Source organism: Anthonomus grandis, chromosome 12, assembly GCF_022605725.1.
Source record: "Anthonomus grandis grandis chromosome 12, icAntGran1.3, whole genome shotgun sequence".
Classification (NCBI taxonomy): domain Eukaryota; kingdom Metazoa; phylum Arthropoda; class Insecta; order Coleoptera; family Curculionidae; genus Anthonomus; species Anthonomus grandis.
In genome coordinates, this window is record NC_065557.1 from 6,758,126 (window position 1) to 6,780,643 (window position 22,518).

A 22,518-nucleotide genomic window follows, 5' to 3' on the forward strand; every position below is an offset into this window, starting at 1 on the left:
CCATAAATCTCATCCATTACAGTATTACACATTAGCTAATCTGGTAGAAAAATCTCTACAAGTATTAAAGAACATGTAGTGTTTTTTGAAAAATATAAAAATACCAAGATGAGTGACCAAGTCAGCGTTTGCTAATAATTTACTAGCCTCTACTTATAATTTTAATAAGAGTAGCTGAAGTACTTAATGAATGCCCTAATGGTAAAAAGGCTTGATCTTCTGGAGAAAATGGAAATTACAAAGGCTAAAAAGGATCCTGTTTTGATATGTGTGAATGACTTTTTTACTTTCGAACCAAATTTAATTTTTAACACTTTAATTTAGTTTTTTTTTTCTATGATTATATTTAGTCAAAATCTCCACCCTTATGTTATATAATTTGGACGGCTTTTAATTAGTTTAGTATTAGGTCTAAATAGTTTATAAGTTTTACTGTTGCTTTCAACTTTTTATTGAATTTTTATTTTTATAAATATAGCCTAAAATTTTTTGTTTACGCAGAGTGAATATTCTGAAACGGCTTTTAAAGATTTTAAGTGTTTTTTTTTATTTAATTTCATTAAGACTAATATTTTTGATGGCAGGCTTGATGATACTCTAGCTAAAACGAAACACCTGTAGCCATTTATTATATGTTGTGAGAAAGAAAAAATCAGTAAAAAAGTTTCACTATTATACGGACTATTTCACTCTTAAATATTTGAAACAAAAATAATCATTTAAAACTGTAAAAATTATATTAAAATAAAAAACAATAAAGCACTATATAAGACAGTTAAGGGTTTCTTGTCACAAATATAAAAAAGATTATTTAATCGCATTACATGCGACTACAACTGTCGATTTGTTCGTCCTGGCGAGCAAATGAGATTTGCACGAACTATTGCGGCTTTACTGGAAAATCTGCGCGTGTAACAGATATTATATTAGGTGTCTTACGCGATTATAGTATCCGTAAGAAAAATCAAATATGACAGAGGATTTGAAACGATTACAATGTATCGTCTATATGAGCTTTTATAGTCTTTTTTTTTGCTCGGGGTCATAATACCCATTTAACATGTAATTTTTGGAAAAATTGGAATTTTTTATCGCCTAGTACATCGAGGCAAATTTCGTTAACAAATTGAGAGCCATAAAAAGTGGCAAACAGTTTCCATGCGGACCAGTCGGGGCACAACGGGGGCTCATTACCAATTTATTTGCCTCACGATACGCTCTAACATTTCGAACAAAACTCGAGTAAAAGGCGAACCCCCAAACACGCCAGGCAATTACGATTGTTTTCTTTTGTAGTTTTAAAATTATTTTGTAAAGTACGGCCGACGGAACGGCACATAAAGCAAATTGTTTGTATGCTCAGACCGTCAGCGGCTTAAATATTAAAATCGGTGACATTTTACCAAGTTACTATTTGCATGAGAACTTTCAGGTTCATAATAGGTTTCGGGTTGCCTTGTCGGCAGTTCGCCTCGTTTTGTTTCTTTAAAAACTCTGTTATTTTCTCGCTAAAATTGCAACGGCGAATTGAAACTTTTTATTTTTATCTAACAGTTTTTCTTGCATTCTTTTCGTTACCTTGCAATTATTATAAAATTGAAAAAAAGTTTTTTGACATATTTATACTTAAAACAATTTATAAACTTTTATTTAAATACCTTAAAGTTATAAGCAACAAGTAAAAGGTAAACAAAATTAATTGATTGAGAAAAGAAAGCAAGCCTTTAATAAAGGCATTTGGATTTTTAATTTGTGTAGTCTTTTAAAGGTTAATAAAGTTCAAAATTACTGTATCTCGTTATATTTGCGGTAATACGTATTAAAGAGATCATTATCATTGCAGTATAACTTGTAACTTTAACTTAATCATCCTTAAATTTTAATATTAGTATTTAAATTAAATCAAATTAAAAAAGTGTTTATTTCCCAAAAAACACAAATCAATCAAACTTATAGTACAGTTCTGGAGCACAATGGACCAAAGTCTGTGTGTGCCCTTAAATTAAAAATTCTGGCCTGGAAATTATCGCAACTACTTATTTTTTAGAAAATGTTAGTTTCAGTGACAAAATTTGCAAAGTTAACCCTACGCTACGTGACCAACAATTATACAATAATAACCTAATAATTTTACATTGATATACTATGAAAACATGTTGTTTTGTTGCAAATATATTCGAAATTATTAATATATAAATCAAGATCTATTTTATTTTTGATTTTAAAATAATTTTGTGCATTTTTTATTTCATTTCAAGTATGTTTACTACTTTAGGTAATATAAAAGAAATATGTTTTTGAGTAGATGCAAATCATACGGTTGGAATATTATACTTGGCATTTTTAAGCGATCTTGTTCTGATAGTTAGGTGATTTATAACACTGTTAAAACTTATCCTTACAAGTAAGAATTATTTTTTTTTAAATATTGTTACAAGGGTTTTTGTTAAAAAATTCAATAAATTCTCATTCCCATGTCTTTGGCATTACTTTTATTACTCTAATTGTTATGTGTCCCTCAAATATTTGTATTGAATTTTGATTTTAATTGATATGAACGCCAAACAACTGGCGTTATTTCTCATCTTATTTTAGGCATTTTAAGTAATTTTTTGTTTTATTCCAGGCATTTAAAGCTATTTGTTTAGACTTTTAAAATGATTTTTCAGTTTATTCCAGTTATTTGCAATCATTTCTTTTATTTTCCAGGCATTTAAGACTATTTCTTATATTCCAAAAGTCTGGGCTTTTGAGTAAATTTCAATTTTATTTAGGCATTTAAAGCCTTTCTTATACTACCTTTAGAAACAATTTCAATATTATTCCAGGCATTTGAAATCAGTTTTCCTTTTTTATTCTAGATATAAGTTTTGCACCAATTATCCTTCTTTGTCTGTTATTTTGTGTAATGTTTAATTACATTTCAGACATTTTAGATCAATTTTTGTTTTATTCCAGGCACTTAAAACCATTTTTTTCTTGTCTTAGATTTTTTAATCAGTTTTGAATTATATTCCAAACATTTAAGCGTTAGGTTTTTATGTAATTTTTGCTTTATTCTAGATGTCAAATCCATTTTTTTTCCGATGTTTTTGGCTTTTTCTGGAATTAATCTGCGATTCAATATCCGACATTTGCAGTAATGAAATCCATTGCTTATATTTTCTAGGCTTTTGGAGTAATTTTCAATATTATTCCAGGCATTTTACGAGTATTGTTTTACCTTATTCTAGGCATTTACAATCATTTCCTTTAGTTTCCAGGATATTTAAGGCTATTTCTTCTATCTTCTAAAATCTTGGACCTTTGGAGTAATTTTCAATTTTGAATTTTGTTCCAGACATTTTAGGTTTTAATGAATTAATTATTTATTCCAGGTATTAATTAATTTTGGTTTTATATAATTTTCCCCTTATTCGGGCATTTCGAGTAATTCCTTTTATGATTTAAGCTGCTAGACTAATTTTGAAATTGTCCCAGGTATTTAAAGCTATTTCTTCTTTGTCCACACTTTTCGAGTAATTTTTAATTTTTATTTTAGGCATTTTAAGGATTTTTTTTGCGTTCTAGTGTTCAAATTAATTTTCAAAAAAAAATGCATCCTAATAGGACTTTTGGTTCACCCGAAAATAACGACATTCTTTAAATTTTAAATGAAACTTCCCGTACGCTCTCACATATTTCTATAAAAAGTGACACTTATCATTTTTTTGAAATTTTCTAAAATTAAGGAAGGGTGCCTTCTATTAAAATCCGACAAAAATTAATGTACAAGTTGTAAAACTACTAACACATAATACATATGTTGAGTTGCCAACATTAAATTATTTTACGTTAAAAAAGGTAATTGAGGAAAAGAACGTTTGAAAAGCAAAGGGTATACAGTGATATTACAAAAAATTCCATTAATGATAGAAATATATGACACCAAACTCTGATATTGCCATACCTCTTTTCTCACATAGAGTTTACTGATAAGAAAAATGCACACACTCAAAATTAATAAACACTAGTTATAAATAAAAAAATCTTTATTAAACTGATACCTAATCCTGATCCGAATCACAATCAATCGAACAATATAATAAATCCTTAAAGATTTCCTGTTGTATATTGATTTAACGTTAAAAAACTCCTCTTAGCTCTATACCATCTATTTCTATATAATCCCAATAACTTTCCGCATTGTACTGCTAACAAATCACGAGCAACAGAGCTTAGCATATTCACTAAATCCGACAATCACCAGCATCATGCAGATCACGAAAAGTTTTCCTACCTCCGAACGTTGAACAAATACGGCAGAAAAGCAAATTTATCAGTCGTGTGGTGGTTTATGGTTCTTTTTGGGTTCTCAGCGACGACCTGGGGCGGGCAATGGCAGGCAACCAAGGTTCCAAAAGGTCATGGTCATCACCGACGGTCACGAATTAGGTCTGATTTTATCCGGTCGTGGTGATGCACGTCCGCACGACGTTATGTCACGTACTCTCTGTACCACTGATTTACCGGATTCATTTTGAATGTTCACAATCACTCCGCTGATGGTTGTAATAAAAATTCTCGCGTATGGATTGAATGTATGTCGTAAAATGGTTGGTTTATTTTATACTAACTTAGCTTTTTTTTTGATATTGCAAGTTTTTTAATGTTTTTATTGCAGAATCCGTAAGACAAGGTTTTCCTATTCTACAATGTATTTCATTTTAATTTTTTTTTAAGAATCTGCTTTTATATTTTAAAATTTTCTTTCTCGCACAGGATTATCTTTTAGTTATATTTCCGTCTTTTTGAAATCATTATGCTAGTTTTTTGTCTTATTCTTTCTACTATCCCCGTTATACTTTCTCGCATTTTTCTTGGTTTTTTTAATTTTTTTCTGTCTCCTATATATTTTATAATTCTTTTGTTAAAAATTTTAAAAAACCCACTCAAATTGCTTTTTGGGCTTTTTTCATCTTTTTTCTTAAATTTCTCTTAATGTTATTATTTTGTTGCTGTATTATTATGGTCTGTATTCATTAGATTTCTGTGTAATCACATTTTACTCCTTCCTTGCTCTTCTATATTTACTTCATTAAGTCTCTTTGTTTCTTGCTTTCTTCTTCTAGGTTACTATAAATCTTTCTTCTGCTTTATGAATTATTCTCTTTTTTAAAAAAGTACTTTTATCGTATCAAATAAAAGTATTTATTGTTTTACTTTCGTTTAATTATATGTCTTAACTTTTTTTTGCTTCTTATCGTGTTCAATATCTTTCAATATTCAGTTTTCTCTTAAATTTCACTTTTAATAAATGTATCTTTTCTGTCATTTAGTCTTTTTTTTGTGTTTCAAACTTTTTATTCTTATAACATGTGTCTTGATTGTCTTCATATTTTCTATGGGCGCTATTTGTTATTTTATTGTCACATGCTGATATCTGTATTGTTTAAATTTTGGCTCAAATTTACTTATTTAATCTTGATCGCATTATTTTCCTTGTTGCTTTTTCTTTAGCCCTTCATTACTATTCTCAATATCTCCTTGTGTTTTTGCGCCTTTCTTCTTATTTTCTCTTTTGTCTTAATTCTATCAGTTCTATTTTCCGTTTTATGTCTCGTCCGTTTCTTTGTTAAAGGAATTTGATTAATTACTGGATTTATTAAAACTTCTTTCACTTGAACTTTTCCTTGTACACTTCTGTATTAACTTTCTTGGCTTTCTTACTTCTTGTCGCGTTTTTCTTTTCAGTTTTTATTTAGTATATGATTTCGGTCATTCAGAAATTATATGTTGTGTCTTTTTCTTTTTTAGATCAAATCCTTTCCTTTTTATAATTTCTGCTCTCGTTTTTGTTGTAACATTTGCCTTGACTGCCTTTAACTTTCTTATCAGCTTTTGATTTTTCTCTTTTGGGATTTATCTTTTCCATTAATTCTTTAGTCGCTGATTTATAAAAAAAAAAGGATTTTCCGTTTTTATTATTTGCTATAGATTTACGTTTAATTTTTCATATTTATTACCTTTTTTCTTGGGTCAATTTTTAAATGTTGACAAGATTGCCTTGTTCTCTATTACTCTCTGGGTACTTAATTTTTAATTTTTTTTGTATCTCTCTTTACCTTATTTCTGTTATTTATGCCTCTTTTTTTCCACAAGTTTTTCGTTTAATGTAATGTACTGTTTCTTATTTGTCTTAATATTCTCTATCAGCTTTTAATAATTTTTTTTCCGATTTCTGGGTTTTAACTTTTTCCTATTATTTTCAACGCCTGGTAATAAAAAAATAATTTAAAAAAAGTTTTTATTTCGTTATTATCCTCACCGTTCTTTAGTTTAATTTTTTGCTTTCTCTTCTATTTTAGTTCTTGTTTTGTGTATTCTTACTCTTCATACTTCTTCCTAAGGATATCCTTTTTTCAGTCATATACTTGACTAGTCTTTCATGTTATTTTCGCAATATTTAGGTTTCTTGCTTTACTGTTCTTATTTTTTTCTGTCTTCTTTCTTATTTCTCATGTTCTTGTTACATTCTTCTAATTTTTTATGTTCTGGATACTTTATATTTAGAACTTTATACGGAACATTAATATTGATTTATTGTTTCATGTTTTTTGTCCTACCTTAAAGTCAAACTTTTTCTTTTAATCTCTTGTCTCCTCTGTTTTATTTTATTAAGAACCTTCTGTTTTAATGCATCTTAGCTCTTTTCTAGAAGATCTTCTCCCTTGTTTTTTGTATTTTTTTTTATAGCAGTCGTTCACTTCTTGTTTAATCTTTTATCTTTTTCAGATAATTCTGCTAGACTTATGTCCTAACCTTTCTTCATTCCTCATTTTTTTCATATTTTTGATTTTTTACATTTTTTCTCTCTTCTCTTTTTCAATATGAAAAATTACACAAGCATACTTACATAGATTTCTACACTTTTTTTCTATAGCTTTCTTCCTAATTTTTATCTTATTACATTGTTAGCAAATCGTTATAGTCTGTATTTTAATGTTGATCACGTCATTTTATTTTTCCTTTGGTCCTTTATCGTTTCGAGTTAACTTTATTAAGTGTCCTAGTTTCTTTCTTCTTAGTTAGACTCCTTTCTTAATTCTCTAAATCTTCTTTCTGTTTTATGCCTTATCCTCCTCCTATAGGAGCATTTTTATCATATTGATTAAAATTCATTTTACTCGCACTCTTTCTTGTCTCTTACTTTTCCTTCCTTTACATTTTTTGTTTTTATATGCCCTTTGACAATTTTTGCAATTTTCTTATAAATATCATTTTTAATAAACATATAATTTTTGTCACTTAGTCTTTGCCCTTGTCAGGTTTAATATTAATTATATAGTATGTTATTATTAATATATTATAACTTTTTTCTTTATTTTTCCTGCTACTTCTGTCTCATGCGTCGTACATCATGCCTAATTAGGGCTTTCTGTTCTTATTTTTATTTGTCTTTTTTATTATTTTCTCTATTTTTACCTGCTTCTGACTTATATTGCTCTTGAAAAATAACTCTTCATATTCTTTTAACTTTTGGATCAAATATTAAGAGAAATTACTAAAACAATACCATTCGTTTTCTTTGCACTAGTCTTCCTTCCTCTCATTGCATCACTCTACCTCTACCTGCTTTCTCACTTATTTTTCTCTGTAACTCTCATTCAGCCTGTTTTCTTCTTTTTCTTATCTTGCGTTTTTTCTATTTCACTTTTCATTTTTTCCCAGGTTCTCTTTTACTTCATAAAATTCTCTTCTTTTCCTGTCATATTCTTGTTGTTTTTCCTTTTTCTTTACATATTTTAGAAGCAAGGAAGTGGGGGCAGGAGAGGGAGGTAATGAAAAGGGAGAGGGAGGGAATTAATACTTATCATTAAGCATTTTATTAACGTGGCGACAGAGACAACGGGATGAGAGGCTGACGGTCCGCAAAACTTTTTTATCCAATTTTCCGTATATCCGAGAAAAAGTTTCTGGGGTATTGAGTAAGCTCGCTTTCAAGCTGTCTATCGAAACATATTATGAAGTGTTGGAAAACTTATTACTTCCCGAAAAAAAAAAGCCGGGAGGAAAAAGAGCCACGTAGGGTCGAGATAAGATGCCGTATATATATATATATAGAACGGATTCTCTTCCCGAGCGTTAAAAAGAACATAAATCATTCTTGACGGGCCCGCCGTCATACAATAATGATTTCTTGAGGAGATTATCTCCCTAATCGGTCAAATAATGGATTTAGTCATTCTTTGAGGGAACGAACTTGAAATTGCTACTAATTGTGCCACGGATAATGTCTCTTTTTACGTTGAATTAATTTTCTTTTGCTTAATTGAGGCGTATTAAACGTTAAGCCGGTTTTTAGGGGGAGAGGGTTAATTAGGACTTAACACATTAGGTTGTCGGGTTAGAAGGCTCATTTTATTTCTAATTATTGATTTTTATTAAGTTTTTATGAGATTTTTTTTAGATCAATAGTTTTTTTTTAGTCTCAGATATATCAAGAAATTATCTAAGATTTTTCTGCCTTCAACACTTTTATTATAGATCAATTAATACTAATAATAATTGTATCATAAATGTAAAGACTTTAAGTTAAAGGATACTACCCTAAAGTTGGGAGTACGTTTTACAAAGAAAAATGAAGAACCTGAGATTAAAAATCGATGGAATGCATTATTTAGATGTAAATAAAAGCTGGCTATGGGTAGCTTTTTTTAAGTCCATTTTAAATCATTAATTTAGGATTTAAAAGCAATTCTCCACAATAAAATATTTATAAAATCGCACAATATCGCACTCAAAAATAAAATGATTTGTTTCTCTCAAACACCCGCACGACGTCGTATGATAGGATCAGACTAAATCGCAAGTAACGTAGCCACATTGCCTTAAACTAGGCAGTTTGTTTTTTTCTGAGCAATCGTACGGTGTCGCACGATTAAAAAATCGCTCGTACTTGCATCTAATGTAACCACTAATATAATACACTTAGTCCACTGTAGTTTTGCCTACCTCTAAATTCACTCTCAAAGAAATTGTACGTTTACACCATTAAAATACAACAGAGTTCAATTATCATTATGTATCAAGCAAAAATCAACTTCAAAATTAACTGACTTTACATAATAAATATAAATATTTATCTTATTCAATTAGTTGAAAATGTTGTAAGACAAATAATTTTACTAATTAGTTTCATAGTATTAATAATTTGTCTTAAGACAAATATTTCTATAAACCTAAATATTTAAATATTCATCAGTTTGCCTTATTTAAAGCTTTTTTTTAAAGCCAATATTTTCGTTAAGCGTGAAAGTCTGAACTAGCGACCCAATAAAAATTTACGCCTAAAAAATTAAACTCAACCATAGGAAGTTCCAATTTAAATACTCTTCCAGAAAAGCCACTAATTACCAGCCTAATATCCTCTATAAAAACCCCAACTTGTAGCATCTCTAAATATTACAAAAATATCCGAAAATGACACTGAATCAATATTCCCAAGATACAGCAAAGAGATAGCGGCATCTTAAGGGTGCCCAACCCTCCCGTTTAAAAAACACCATTAACCCACTCCGTTCCTTCGGCATTCACACGTCTGCATTCCTGGCTTAAACATATGCGAAAACGAAAACGTGTACGTCGAAAATTGAGCATGACGCGGCTCGTACTAAAAAGCTCAGCGGCTCCAAAGTTACATCACAGTTTCATTGAGATTGTCTCATCAATATTCAGGGCCTGTCCCCTACATAATTTATCACAATCTCTGGATAGAGGCGCATGTAGAACGAGACAACAAGGCCTATACAGTATATGCGGCGTGTGTATGTGCCCGTGTACGGGATTAGTACCTAGCCGGATTAAGATCTACTAAAAGGTGTGTTTTGGAAGATTATGGTTATTATTAGGATGTATTTTCCGACATTTTGGGATAAAATGTTCTTTATGGCACACTTTTTCACGAATAATGGTCCTATTTTGCTACGTTTGGGGAACAGAATGGCCCAATTATCAGAGCTGCGTAATTTATTTACGATATATCTAATGGCCAAGATAGCGGGAGTAGCATAAACTCCTATAATAAGAATTTATTACATTTATGTGAATTTTCGAAGGTAATTACACAAGTGCTTAAAAATTTTCGATAATTTTCAATAAAAGCGTATTTTGTTAAAAACAACATGAGTTTATTTTCATATTTTGGCGAAATATGAAATTTTGGTAAAATAGTCCTCCTCCTTCAGAATCAGGCTATTCTACAAAATATGAAAATGACCGAAAATTGTTTTTTAAAGAATATACGCACGAATGTAATTTACGAAGAAAATAACGATTAAAACAAATTTATACTAACAAATCTCTAATATAAACAAAAAACTAATAATAATTACCAAAGCGCGCGACATGTTTCTTTCTTAAAAAAATCTTTGAAATAATGAGATTTTCAAATTGACAGAATACTCATATAAAGGATGTTGTCTGGGCAACGTTAGGGGTTACTAAATGCATGGCAAATGAGATATATTTTTTAAACATCAAGAATTTGTATTGTTCTGTCATGGTGGTTTTCCATGAGGTTCTTTTCGATAACTAAAGGGGTAGTTTAGCTTACGAAAATAACCCTAAGTGTTTATTATATGAAAAAAAATTACTTGCTTTTAATGTGGAATTATCTACAGAAATATCAAATAAATCGTAAAAAATAAGATTTGTTCCTAAAATGTTATCACCTTGTATCTCAAAATCTAATGATTTTTAAATAGGGGTTTATGGTGCAAACTTGCTTATTTTGAAGCTCTTTATAACCCTTTAAGGTTTTTTCCATTAATTTAACCGTGTGCTACCATTAACACCGAGTATATGTATGAAAATAAGCTGATAGGGTGATAATTATCCCCAATTCTCCGATATTTACTTCTTCTGGGACCACTTTAGATCCTACATTTTGTATTATTTGCCTCTGATAATAAAGGCCCTGGGCTTTAGAACTATACAGGTTTTTATAGAAATATTAAACAGCAGTCACTATTTTCTTTCGATCGCTTAATATAACACCCTATTTGTTTTTTACTTTAGGCATTTTGACTTTCCATATCTTCGATTGCATTCTTAATTAGCTCATTAATATGGTTAACTAAATCTTTTCTGATTTTCCCACTTAGTTCTTTGTAAGGTTTTTTATATCCTTGGTTTTCTCGATCCATTCCTTATCTTGATTTTATTATATTTTTTGGGCGTAGCCTGATTTTGCTCAAATTCCCCCTTTGTTTAATGCATATACTCTTTGTTTTTATTTGACTTATATTTAAGATATTATTGTAGAGTTCGTCTATTCCTGGTGTGGTTTCTGACAGTTCAACTAATTTAAAATTTAAAATACATTAGAAATTAGCTTTGTTCCAACTTAAAGCTTACTCTCTTGGGTATTTTTGTTGTTGCACTAATTTACTCCATTCGAATATTGTATTTATTTATATGGTTGCTCGAACTATACGCTGGTCACTGCCAGTATGAAGCCGGTTTAAAACTTTGACATACTGGAATATATTATTTAGGATAAGTCAGTTTTATTCTTAATTTTACCGCATTAACTTCTCCTTATCTATCTTCTCTGTAGAGGCTTTCGAAAAAAGGAGTAAATGTAGTATCCATTTTCATTTCTACACCAGTTTTCTAGTATATCTGTTAATTAGTTTCTATAAGTTAGGTCAAACTTACCCATACTTGGGATATCTTCACTGGTGTTTTAGTCAATCTTAGCAATAAAATTCTTTATTAATATAACGCCTTCTCGCTGTTTTTCACCGTAGTAATATCTTCATATAGCTAGCTGTTCAACATCGGAAGTACTAGTTTGGGTATACACCTGCACTGTCTATAAACTCTATTTGTTATCAACTTTCCACATGACATGCATAACTCATGGTGAAATGAATTGACTGTTTGTTACTCCACTTTTAAGGCGTCTGTTTACCAACAAAGGGACCCCCTCTACTAGTTTGTTTTTGAGTGTCTGGATTTGAGGGTGGTAGTCAATTATCCCTTTAGTCTTATTTTAATTAGGCCTAGAATGTAACAGTTTAGGTTATGCAATTCTTGCTTGAAGCTCTTGGAGCCTTAGGAGAGTGTTGGTTATTGGGTGTAGTTCTTTGGTAGATTTGTGCCTTCCCCAGACACCGTGAGGCCAACTGGTCAATCAGTGCAAGATTTTGAACTGAGGTAATAAAGTTGTATAGCTTGACGTGATTCATTTGGAGAAATTTTTAGGTATGAATCAGCCGTAATATCGGAGGTTTAATAAGAGAAAAATTATCTTGATCCTTGTAGATATTCCTATAAAACATTTTTCGTATTATCTTTGCGTTTCCTTGTCCCAGTTGTTATGGAATCTGATTGGCATGTAAGAGGTCCCAGGTTCAAATGTGCTTATTGTTATCAATGCTTTTTTTTACAATGTTGGCTGGATCAAAGGCGATTGAAAAATTTAAGGAAATCATGCAAATTTCTAAATCATGTTTATTAAAATGAAAAATCCTATCTTAGACAAATTCAAAATTGCAAAATTTTTAAGTACTAAGATTCAACATATTTACTCATATATAAAATACTGATGAATAATTAAAATAGGAATGACTTGAATTCTTACAGGTGCTCTTTATCACGTCACCCAAGGCCGTGTTACCAACAACCGCTAAAAATCCACCAGAAAATTCAGAAGAATTTGATGAATTTGGTGATCAACCGGTGAATCCAGTAAAGACACTGGCAAGAATTAAAACTGGCAAAGCTACAGGTCTAGATAAAATGGCAGCGGCTGACTCTAAATAATTGGTACTTACCTATTTTGAATAGAATTAATTAATTATTCCCAGTATAAACAATTTTTGTGATTGATTTACTATATGGTCGATTAAAATAATACAATTATGCTTTAATTGCGCATTATATCTCTACTTTAGGCACTTTAAAAGTTTAACGAGTGACAGTAATTAAAGATAATCTATAGCCGCATTCATGTTTTTTTTTTTGCAAGAAACAAACAACTAAGGTAATACGTGACTCTCAGAGTGGATAAATTCACTTACCCATTGATAATCACATTTTTCCATCTTATAGTTACTGATTAATGGTACAACTCTCAGACGTTTATTGTAAATCCTTTCAATATGTTTAGCGTAGCAAAAAGAAGTCTTAAAGGTATTTTTAATGTCAAAACACAATAAAGTACTATAAATAAGACTAGATAATCTATTATTTAGTTGATGTGTCTAGCAAATGACAACTTGTAGGTCAGACGAACAACTTGCGTTTTAGAGTGAATCAAGAAAATTCTTTAAATGTTTTTCTCTGAGAACGTAAAATTATGACACTGGTTATTTTAGGGAATTTTCAGATGCAATACAAAAAAATTACGAATATTGCACAGTCTAACCGAGGGGATATCGTCTCACTAATATGCACTGATGTAAAAAATCCATTTAATTTAGCAAATTTGAAACTTATTATAGAAAAACTTATAGGCAAGTGAATTCAAAGTTACATAATAAATAAAGATAACATAAGAAAAAGTTACATAAAAAAATAATCGTGTCATAATCCACAAATAGAATCGTAAAAGTGAACTGAGAAACAATGATTGGCATAGAAGTGTAAGTTTTACTAAAATCAGTTCTAGGAACAACCCTGTAGAACATTCTATACGATGACGTACTGTCCGTAAAAGAACCAGCCGGAATAAAAATTATCTATTACGCTGATGATCTGACTGCGGCCATAAGAGCGCCTACAATAGAAGTAGTAATTGAAAGGGAAAACATAACCTTATATACAGGGAAAACAACCTCGTTGGTATTTGGACGCAGTCACAAAAACAGAAGGGAAATTAAATAGATTTTGACCAAATATCATTATACCTTCAAAAACTTTAAAATGCCATGGGGTCACCTTAGATTATTACCTTACATACTCTCCTCATATCAGTCAAGTCCCCAAAAAAGCAAACAACGTCTTTCATACATTTAAAGCAATATTGCTTAACATAGGAGACCCTTCCGGTTCTAAAAAAAGAGTTTTTCCAATGTCCTGCCAATCTATTATTCTGTATAGAGCTCCAACTTGGCACAATGCGTTAGACGTTACTAGAAATGCTAATAGACTAACCATAAAAGCCAATCAGGATAAATAATGAGGATAGAAAAGAAAGAAAGAAAAACCACAATTTAATTTTGGCAGAAAAAATAGGAAACAACACCGGGAACTGCAGCATGGAAAATAATTAATATAAAAAATGTTAAAAAATGGATTGAAGATAGTTGGATAGTGGTGTGTGGAGTTGGAAAGTTATGAGGTAACTTATCCAATTATTTACGCAATTCTTGACAGGTCACGGCTGTTTTGCACTTTATTTGTTTAAATTGAAAAGAAGATAAATCAAGAGTCATTCAGCTTACCTTTAATTGCGTTGAAGAGGATTAGGAGTACTTAAAAACTATTGCAGGCATCTAAACAGGATTCACTCATCTCACCTTCTTCAATTTCCTGTAAGAGGATGAAGAGTACCTAAGAGCAATTCCAGAAACAATATTTGCTTTACATTCGTAGAAAAAACTTCTAAATGGCCCAGGAATATCTTCAAATTTCTGTAAAATTATATATATCGCTTTTATATCCCATTAATTAGGTGAGTCCAGAAATACTGATTCAATCTACCCTCAAGTGTTTTTTTTATAAATTTTGCAAGATCCTCATATCCAATTAAGTTATGCACATAATATAAGATTTTTACCCACCCTTCCCAAATTCATTCTAAATAGTTGATTGTGCCACTAAACTTTTGGGTTATTACCCAAATTATCTATTTTAATTATCTCGACCCGACCGAACGGAGGCGGCATGAGAATAGTTGGGAAAATTATTGCAAAGCGAAATGATTATATATCATTCCGGGATTCCAGGACGATCTAGTTGCCATCGAGTTTTACCATAGTAGGAGCTAAGGGTGAAGGGATTGATTACCTAAGACCGAGAATATCATAAATTCGTAACATTCCTCAATTCGTGTTCACTACGCCGCTTAATATATCGATTTCGGCACCAGTTGCCAGTTTTTGGCCGAATGGATTTCACACAGCGGCAGAACAAACTTAATTAATGTCCTAATTTCAATTTTTAAAATTAATTTCTTAGTTTTTTTTTTGGTACAAAATACTTAGTGGTAGTTAAAACTTGAGTATTTTATGACAAAAATCCCAGTTAATATTAACTTTAATTGTTTAAAATAAATTTTTATAAAAGCGCTTATCTTCATCCAAGCAGTAAAAATGACCAAAAAGTTGTAGAACAAAAAAAATAAAAAGGCCAAAGGCAAAGGCGAGGGTATAAGATGGCCGACACGAAAGACGAATCCTTTTCATGCGTTAAAAATGACATAAATCATTTAAGACAGCTCCGGCTGTCATAGAATAATGATTTCGGGACCGGATTATCTTTCGTAATCGGTAAAATAATGGATTCGGACGCCCCTTTGAGGGAAGGAAACTCAAATCGCCCCTCGAAATCACGTTACAATCGATATACGGAGGCATTTTAAAATTTATCTTCCTAAAAATTGTAACTGCCTTAAACTTCTAATAAAAGAATCATTTTATTTTTGTCTCTATAGAAACGTGGCATAGCGAGAGTAGCAGCCATAGAAAACTGTCATATTTTTTATGATTTCGTTTCAAAGAAAAATCGTTCCCATTCCGTTGCAGCTGCGGAGTTTAAAGACGTCGATAAATCTGGCAATGTCCCGAAGTATTACGTGACAAGGCGCAAATATTACGGTATCTGGATATCCTAGCTCCGGATCTTGTGTATTGAAACTGCGGAAATAAGCCCTAGAACTGCACTTTTCGTCGCCTTTTACCTATTTATGTAAAATGTTCTTTCGATGTGTCGCAAACGTTCTGCGATTCGGGTCATTGTTACTTCGCTTTGCCTTTAAAATTCCACGAAAGAACCGGTTTACTTTTTAGCGAACAAAATAAATATAAAATAAAGAATTTATTATTGCTTTGTGTTTTCAAATAAATAAGAGCACTTGTATTTATCCAGTTAGAGCACTTTAATTCGTAAAAATTTTCAAGTACTAACTGTTTCAGAAATCACTTTCTTGATCAGCCTACAGGATAATGAATGGTGACTATGATAATAATTATGATCAAAAAAATTATTACACTATTATTAAATTGTTAACCTTTGGATCTTATTAGAAAAGAAAAAAATATAGAATATTTGACAATTATGAAATAAACGATTTTTCTGAAAATATTACTATAATTTTATATAATATTACTATTTTTTGTAATTTGCTTGTAACTTTTTTTTTTAGATATTCGAAGTAATTCTTAAGGCATTTGACAAAATTTTTTCCAATAGTTTTTAAGCTTTTAGAGTCATTTTTTGTCTTCCAGGTTTTGGGGAAAAAATCAATTTTTAATTAATTAAACTTATATTCCAGGCTCTTGGGTCAATTTTTGTGTGCTTTGGACATTATTTTCATGTCTTTAGGGCAGTTTTTGTAATTTACATGTATTCAATTTATTTCAAGTAATCATTTTAAATTATATCCTAAAAAAGTCCTTTCTTTTTTGATAGGGAGAAGGTAATTATAAACATAAAATTTATTAATAAAAACGTGTCAGGTAGCTCTTTAAAACAAATTTAGCCTCCGTAGTTAAAAATCAGGCTATTTTACGTGCATAACTTAATTGAGCATGAACCAACGTTTATTATTTGAGAATTATTTCTTTTCTTAAATATTTTACACGCTACTATACTGTACTATATACACATTATGTTTTAGTTTAGATTGAAATAACTAAAACTGGAAAATAACGGTGTGAACTCAATAATATATGCTTTATTGTCATAAAAATAAAATTGTTGACAAAGCTGTAAAAAGAGAAATTACATATAAAGAAGCATGATCCTATTAGGTTAAATGACATTATTTATATATATTTTTTTTCCTTATCTACTCCTTATATAATTAATTTTACAAGTCAATATTAAAGTCTTTGCACAAAATTACTTTCAAATAAACATTTAAACTAGACAAAAACACTTCTGGTTTAAATAAAAAGTCACCTACAGTAGTAGCAGGAGCTCTATATAAACATATATCATATAAATCAATGAAGCTAATATATTTAATTGACAATTTAAACAACCTGTCTTTAGCCAAACAATGATGACATTAGTAGTACAATTAAATATTTAAAGTGTTTATTGCCTAAGTTTATTGTTAAGAAAAACATAATTCCAGTAGAAACTCAACTCGCATATAAATGGATAATATACACATTTACTATAATTTTTTTATAGTTAGTAAAATTCATGTTTACGTACATAACTCAACTAAGAAGATCAAAAACTTTTTTTGCTATTTCAACTACCCACTTACATCAGAAAAAGAAATTTCCTATCGTTAATAGAAAACTCAAAAACTCGGTCCCTTTAATATTAAAAACAAGCATAATTTACAACAGAATGATTAAAAGGAAACTCTTATTCCACAGACTCCGTTCGCTTTCTAATTAAAAATTTATAATTAAAAATGCGCCGGTTAGAGCTGACAGCAATAAATACAACGTTCAGAATAGTCAGTTGTCTCCTCTTGATTTAGTTTTTAAATTACATCTAATAAGGTCATATTATTATCTTAACCTGAACAAATTAAAATTCAACTTATATTTGAAGGTCTAATTTTTCTTCACATACACGATATAATTAAGAACTTAGAAATAAACGCAAGGATGTGGTAGTTTAAATCATTATTTAAACAAATGTTTAATCTCCAGTTAAAAATTGAATTTTACAAGCATAACTTAACTGGGTATGAAGAACAATTACTTCCTAAATTGGTTATAAAGATCAATTTTACGTGCATAATTTAACAAAATATAAGGGACGTTTATTTTATGTTACTCTAAGTTTCCTTATCGCAAACAGAGAATCGAAAACCCGGTTGCTTTCTAATTAAAAATTTGTAATTAAAAATGTACCGGCTAGGGCTGACATAAATAAATAAACCGTTCAGGGTAGTCAGTTGTTTCTTATCGATTAAGTTTTTAATTACATTTAATAGGGTCACATTATTATGATCGGCCTCGTTTAATATCGCGAAAATAAAAGAGAAAAACTTAATGAAACAATAATCATCCTTATAAAGTAACCTTTGACATTAAAACGGTCCCTTTAATATTAAACAAACCGGTTTTATGTTCTCTTGCAAGTCGGAATTGCCGAGATTTCGCCTCTACCGTTGCGTGTTTACGGGTGCCTGTAAATCTCGTAATATCCCTAGGTATTACGTGACTAAGCGTAAATAGTACAATATCTGGATGTGTGTTCCCTATTTAATGCTGTTTGTAAGATGGAGAACTGGAATAATGTGGGACTGAAAGTGCGAAAGTTAGAGCTACTTCCTTGGGTTATTTTTGATGTTTTCTTTTATTTATTTGGATGTGGAAATTACGCATTTTGTTGTTTGGTGGGTTGCTTTTAGTACGTGTAAAAGCCCACATGTAATAAATACTTTATTTATAGAGTGTTTCAGAATAGGGGGTGCAATTTACAATCATTCCTTAAATAACTGTTAAAAGAGCTTCAGCTTGAGCTTTTGGATTAATTTTTCTGGTGTTACCAGTGGCGCCCATAAAGTTTTTTTTTGATGAACACATTTATCTTAACTAAAGAATGGTGACTTAATAAATTAATAAATGATGTTGAAAAAAATTACTTTTCCAAAATTAAATTAATTTTATGTAATGTACTCTGTATTATTCATTATGATCCTGTCCTGAGTTTCTGCCTGAACTACTAGAAAATGGAGTCTTTTAAATTGGTTTAGCTCACAATTAAAACATAAAATCAAACAAAAATATAAAGAAAACAAGCAGATATCTTTAATGTACACATACTTGATTTTCTTTTATCTATAGTCAGCCTAAACACTACCTACATCTTACTCATGTGGGTTTAAAAGTGCAAGAAGTGATACATTACATACTCATTTAAGAATTTGCTTTAGATATATAGGTGCCTTATTCAATGACTTGAGTACGGTATTAGATTACGTGTGATACATAGGGTACTGCTTCAAATACATAATACTCACATGTACTCACTATTAATGTGCTTCATTTACTTTGTTGGTGGAGGATATTACAGTAGCCGGGTCATTAGGAGTTGTAGTTATCCCAAGTAAAGGTGATTAAGGAGTAACAAGGCACATAACATTATCCAAATATTTAGGATAAATGGAATGAAATTCCATAATATACCAAATTTTTAGAAGTAAAACTAGACGAAGTGCTACGGTAGAATAAAGAAGCAAAACTAATTTCTGCTTGGAATGTTCTTTGTTCCTTTTGTGGTTGTACATTAGGAATACACTTATCTTTTTAAAAAGTGTCTTATATCCGCTTACGCGAAACGAATGTTTTGAAAGTAAATCTTGTTATATGTTTGAAATGTGACATGTATTTATAACTAGTTAAATAAGAAAACACTAGTATTTTTATAGTTTTAATTATCACTATTAATATATATTAATTGTAGCACCCTGAGGGTCTTCCAACCATTAAGTATAGCCTAATTTATAAGAAATCATGCGGAAGAAATACAATATTCTTCAACGAAGTGTCATTTCATTTTGCAATAGTTTTATCAGGAACGGATTTATCCTTCCACAAGACAATTATTCAAAGTACACCTTTTATATGTGCATAAACTACCTACAATCTAAGGAAGCATGGATTGGCCTCCGTAATCCCCTGACGTGGCTTTCAAGAATTTATGTGATTGATGAAAAAAATCTAATTTGACTTGTCGTGCAATTTTCGGTATTATGATCATACAAAATTTACATGTAATAAACATTAATCATGGCAAAATAACATATGTTCTAGTTTGTATACAAGATTTGTTAAAAAAAATTCACAAACTCAAAAAATCGATTTTTTTGATGAGAAGATCATTGAAAATGATATAATTTTATACGGTAATGTGGGAACATAACTTAATATTATATGTTTAATTTTTAATGTATTTTCTTGCTACATTAGGACGTTTGAAATTAAATTTTATTAGCATAACTTTATTGGATATAAAGAACGTTTACTTTAATATATATTGCAATTTTAGTTAAGTTAAAAAAAATATTTGGGTAAATAACAAATAAAAATATTTTCTTGCGCCTGGCCATTTGCACTATAAAATTAAACGTACCGTAAAATGAGGAAACATTGGCCCACTTTTTTTCTCTTATTTGGCTTATAATAAAATACTTGTTAAACTCTATGGTATGTAATTTTTATTTATGCATCTCAATGGATGTTCCCATTGATTTTGTACTTCAGTCTGCATGTATAATAAATTGTTTATCCAAAAAAAAAATTTTTTCAAGTGGGCAAGTTACCTTGAAATGGGGAAACTTTGTCCCGCGCATGTTAATTAGGTCTTGGGTTAATGCTACACTGAAACGTAGGAAGTCAAATTGATTTTAGATAAATAAATGCTTAAGTAAAAATACTGGCGGTTTTTCAAACAGATAACAAACAGAAAATTATATATATAAAAAATTTATTGCAAAATAATTAACACATTTCTTATAATAAGGGACAAAATATCAAAAACACTTTATCCTAATGCTTTGCAAAAATATCCTACATCAAATAACCTACATTGTCAATTTCTGAAACTTTGTACTGATTTCTCTTAGATACCATTTTTGGCTCGTTAATTTTCATAATGACGTCTTGCCAACTGTACAAAAATTCGTCCTTTTTTTTCTGGCCACATCCAAAATTTAATTCCTCTTTCCATACAATTTACTCTAGGTCCTTCTTCTGAAATCTTGATAATTTTTTCAGGATATTGGTTGGCATTAAACGTTACCAGCACAAAATTGCCTATGTTTAAATTAGCACGACTTGGTCTCTCAATATCAGGATTTTAAACAACCTCATTATTCTCGTCTTCAATCAAATCAAAAAATGAATCGCTTAGATTATCAGATTCTAAATCATTTTCATTTAAAGAGATCTGAGAAGAGCTTGAAGACAAATTTCGTCTTAGCTTAGCGGATTTTTGTTTTGAAGATTTAGGCTTGGTATCTGGGCTTATTAGGTCACTCGAACTTATGCTTTTCCCAACAGAAACCTGCAATTTTTTTCTTCTCTGCTTGGTCCTATTTTTAGTTCCCAAATATTCTGCACATTTTGCCTCTATCTGTTCCAAAAAAGCTGAACCCATCATGTCTTTATTCACTTCAGTCAAGTTTTTTGGAAGGCAATCAGGTAACAATTGCTTATTTAAAGGATGAGTCCCACATTTTTTAAAACTAGAAAATAGATTCTGGATTTTATCTATACTATCAAATAAAACTTCTATTCTAAAATTCCACTTTTTTCCCTTTAAAGTCTCTTTTTTAAAATACAGTCTTAATATGCACATCCAAATTATTAAATAACATAAATAAAACCGTTGTACATTTTCAGCAATCTGGATAATGCAATCCGAGGATATAAGGAACGAACCCAACATGATCATTTACGCCTCGCGTCGTAATATTAAACGGACCTTTTTACGACTGCTCTCGGGGAAATACCAAAAGAGTATAGAAACAATCAAAAGAACTATCGGTTTTATCTTAATTAGTAATGATACTTACTTTACCCAATAGTTATTTTAAACATCACATTTTTATTTTTAAATGCTCTTTGAATCTCCTAAAGACTAGAGTTTTCCTGTATAATTTATCAAAATATAAGAACAACAGCAACTGTGTCATCTGGAAACTGTGTTTTTGAAAGATTGATTAAGAAATTATATAAATAATAATATTCGAGCAATTTTTTGTAATTAAAGGTAAATTTCTTAAAAACATTATCTGCAACACAACCTCACGAGGCACGAAATTTAATATTTATATAATATTTCTAACTATCAAATTAGAATTCAGTCGCATGTGTCTAGTAAAAAGTAACAATGGATTTCAGGCAGTAATTCTTATGTAATTCCTGCACCAAGAACCTTGTTAGTTATATAAAAATAAAGTTTAGAGACGTCTCAAAATTGTAGATCTTTAATTGCTTTTGCTATGCGAAAAAAAAAAGAATTATTTAAATACATGAGTTATTTAACTGCTTTCATTGACATCAGAAATTACCACATCAGAAAACCTTAAAGCCTAAACAATCCTCAAATAGACTTCATAGCTGTACATTTTCAAGTCTTCTACAAAAAAAGAGAAATTTTGATTGATCCTAGTGAAAAATGATTTTTGTACAATTTAATACCTGACACTCTATCCCTTTTGGGTTTAGTTGACTTTGTCAAATGCCTTGAAGAAGTCTGTGTAAACAGAATCACGATGACATTTGCAAAAGAAAAGCTTGGCTCTATTGGTTTCTTTTCACCAATCTGGAAGTTTTCAGTTGTGGAGGGTTTCAAAGGGTTTAAAAAGATGACATTGAGTTGCCAACCGAT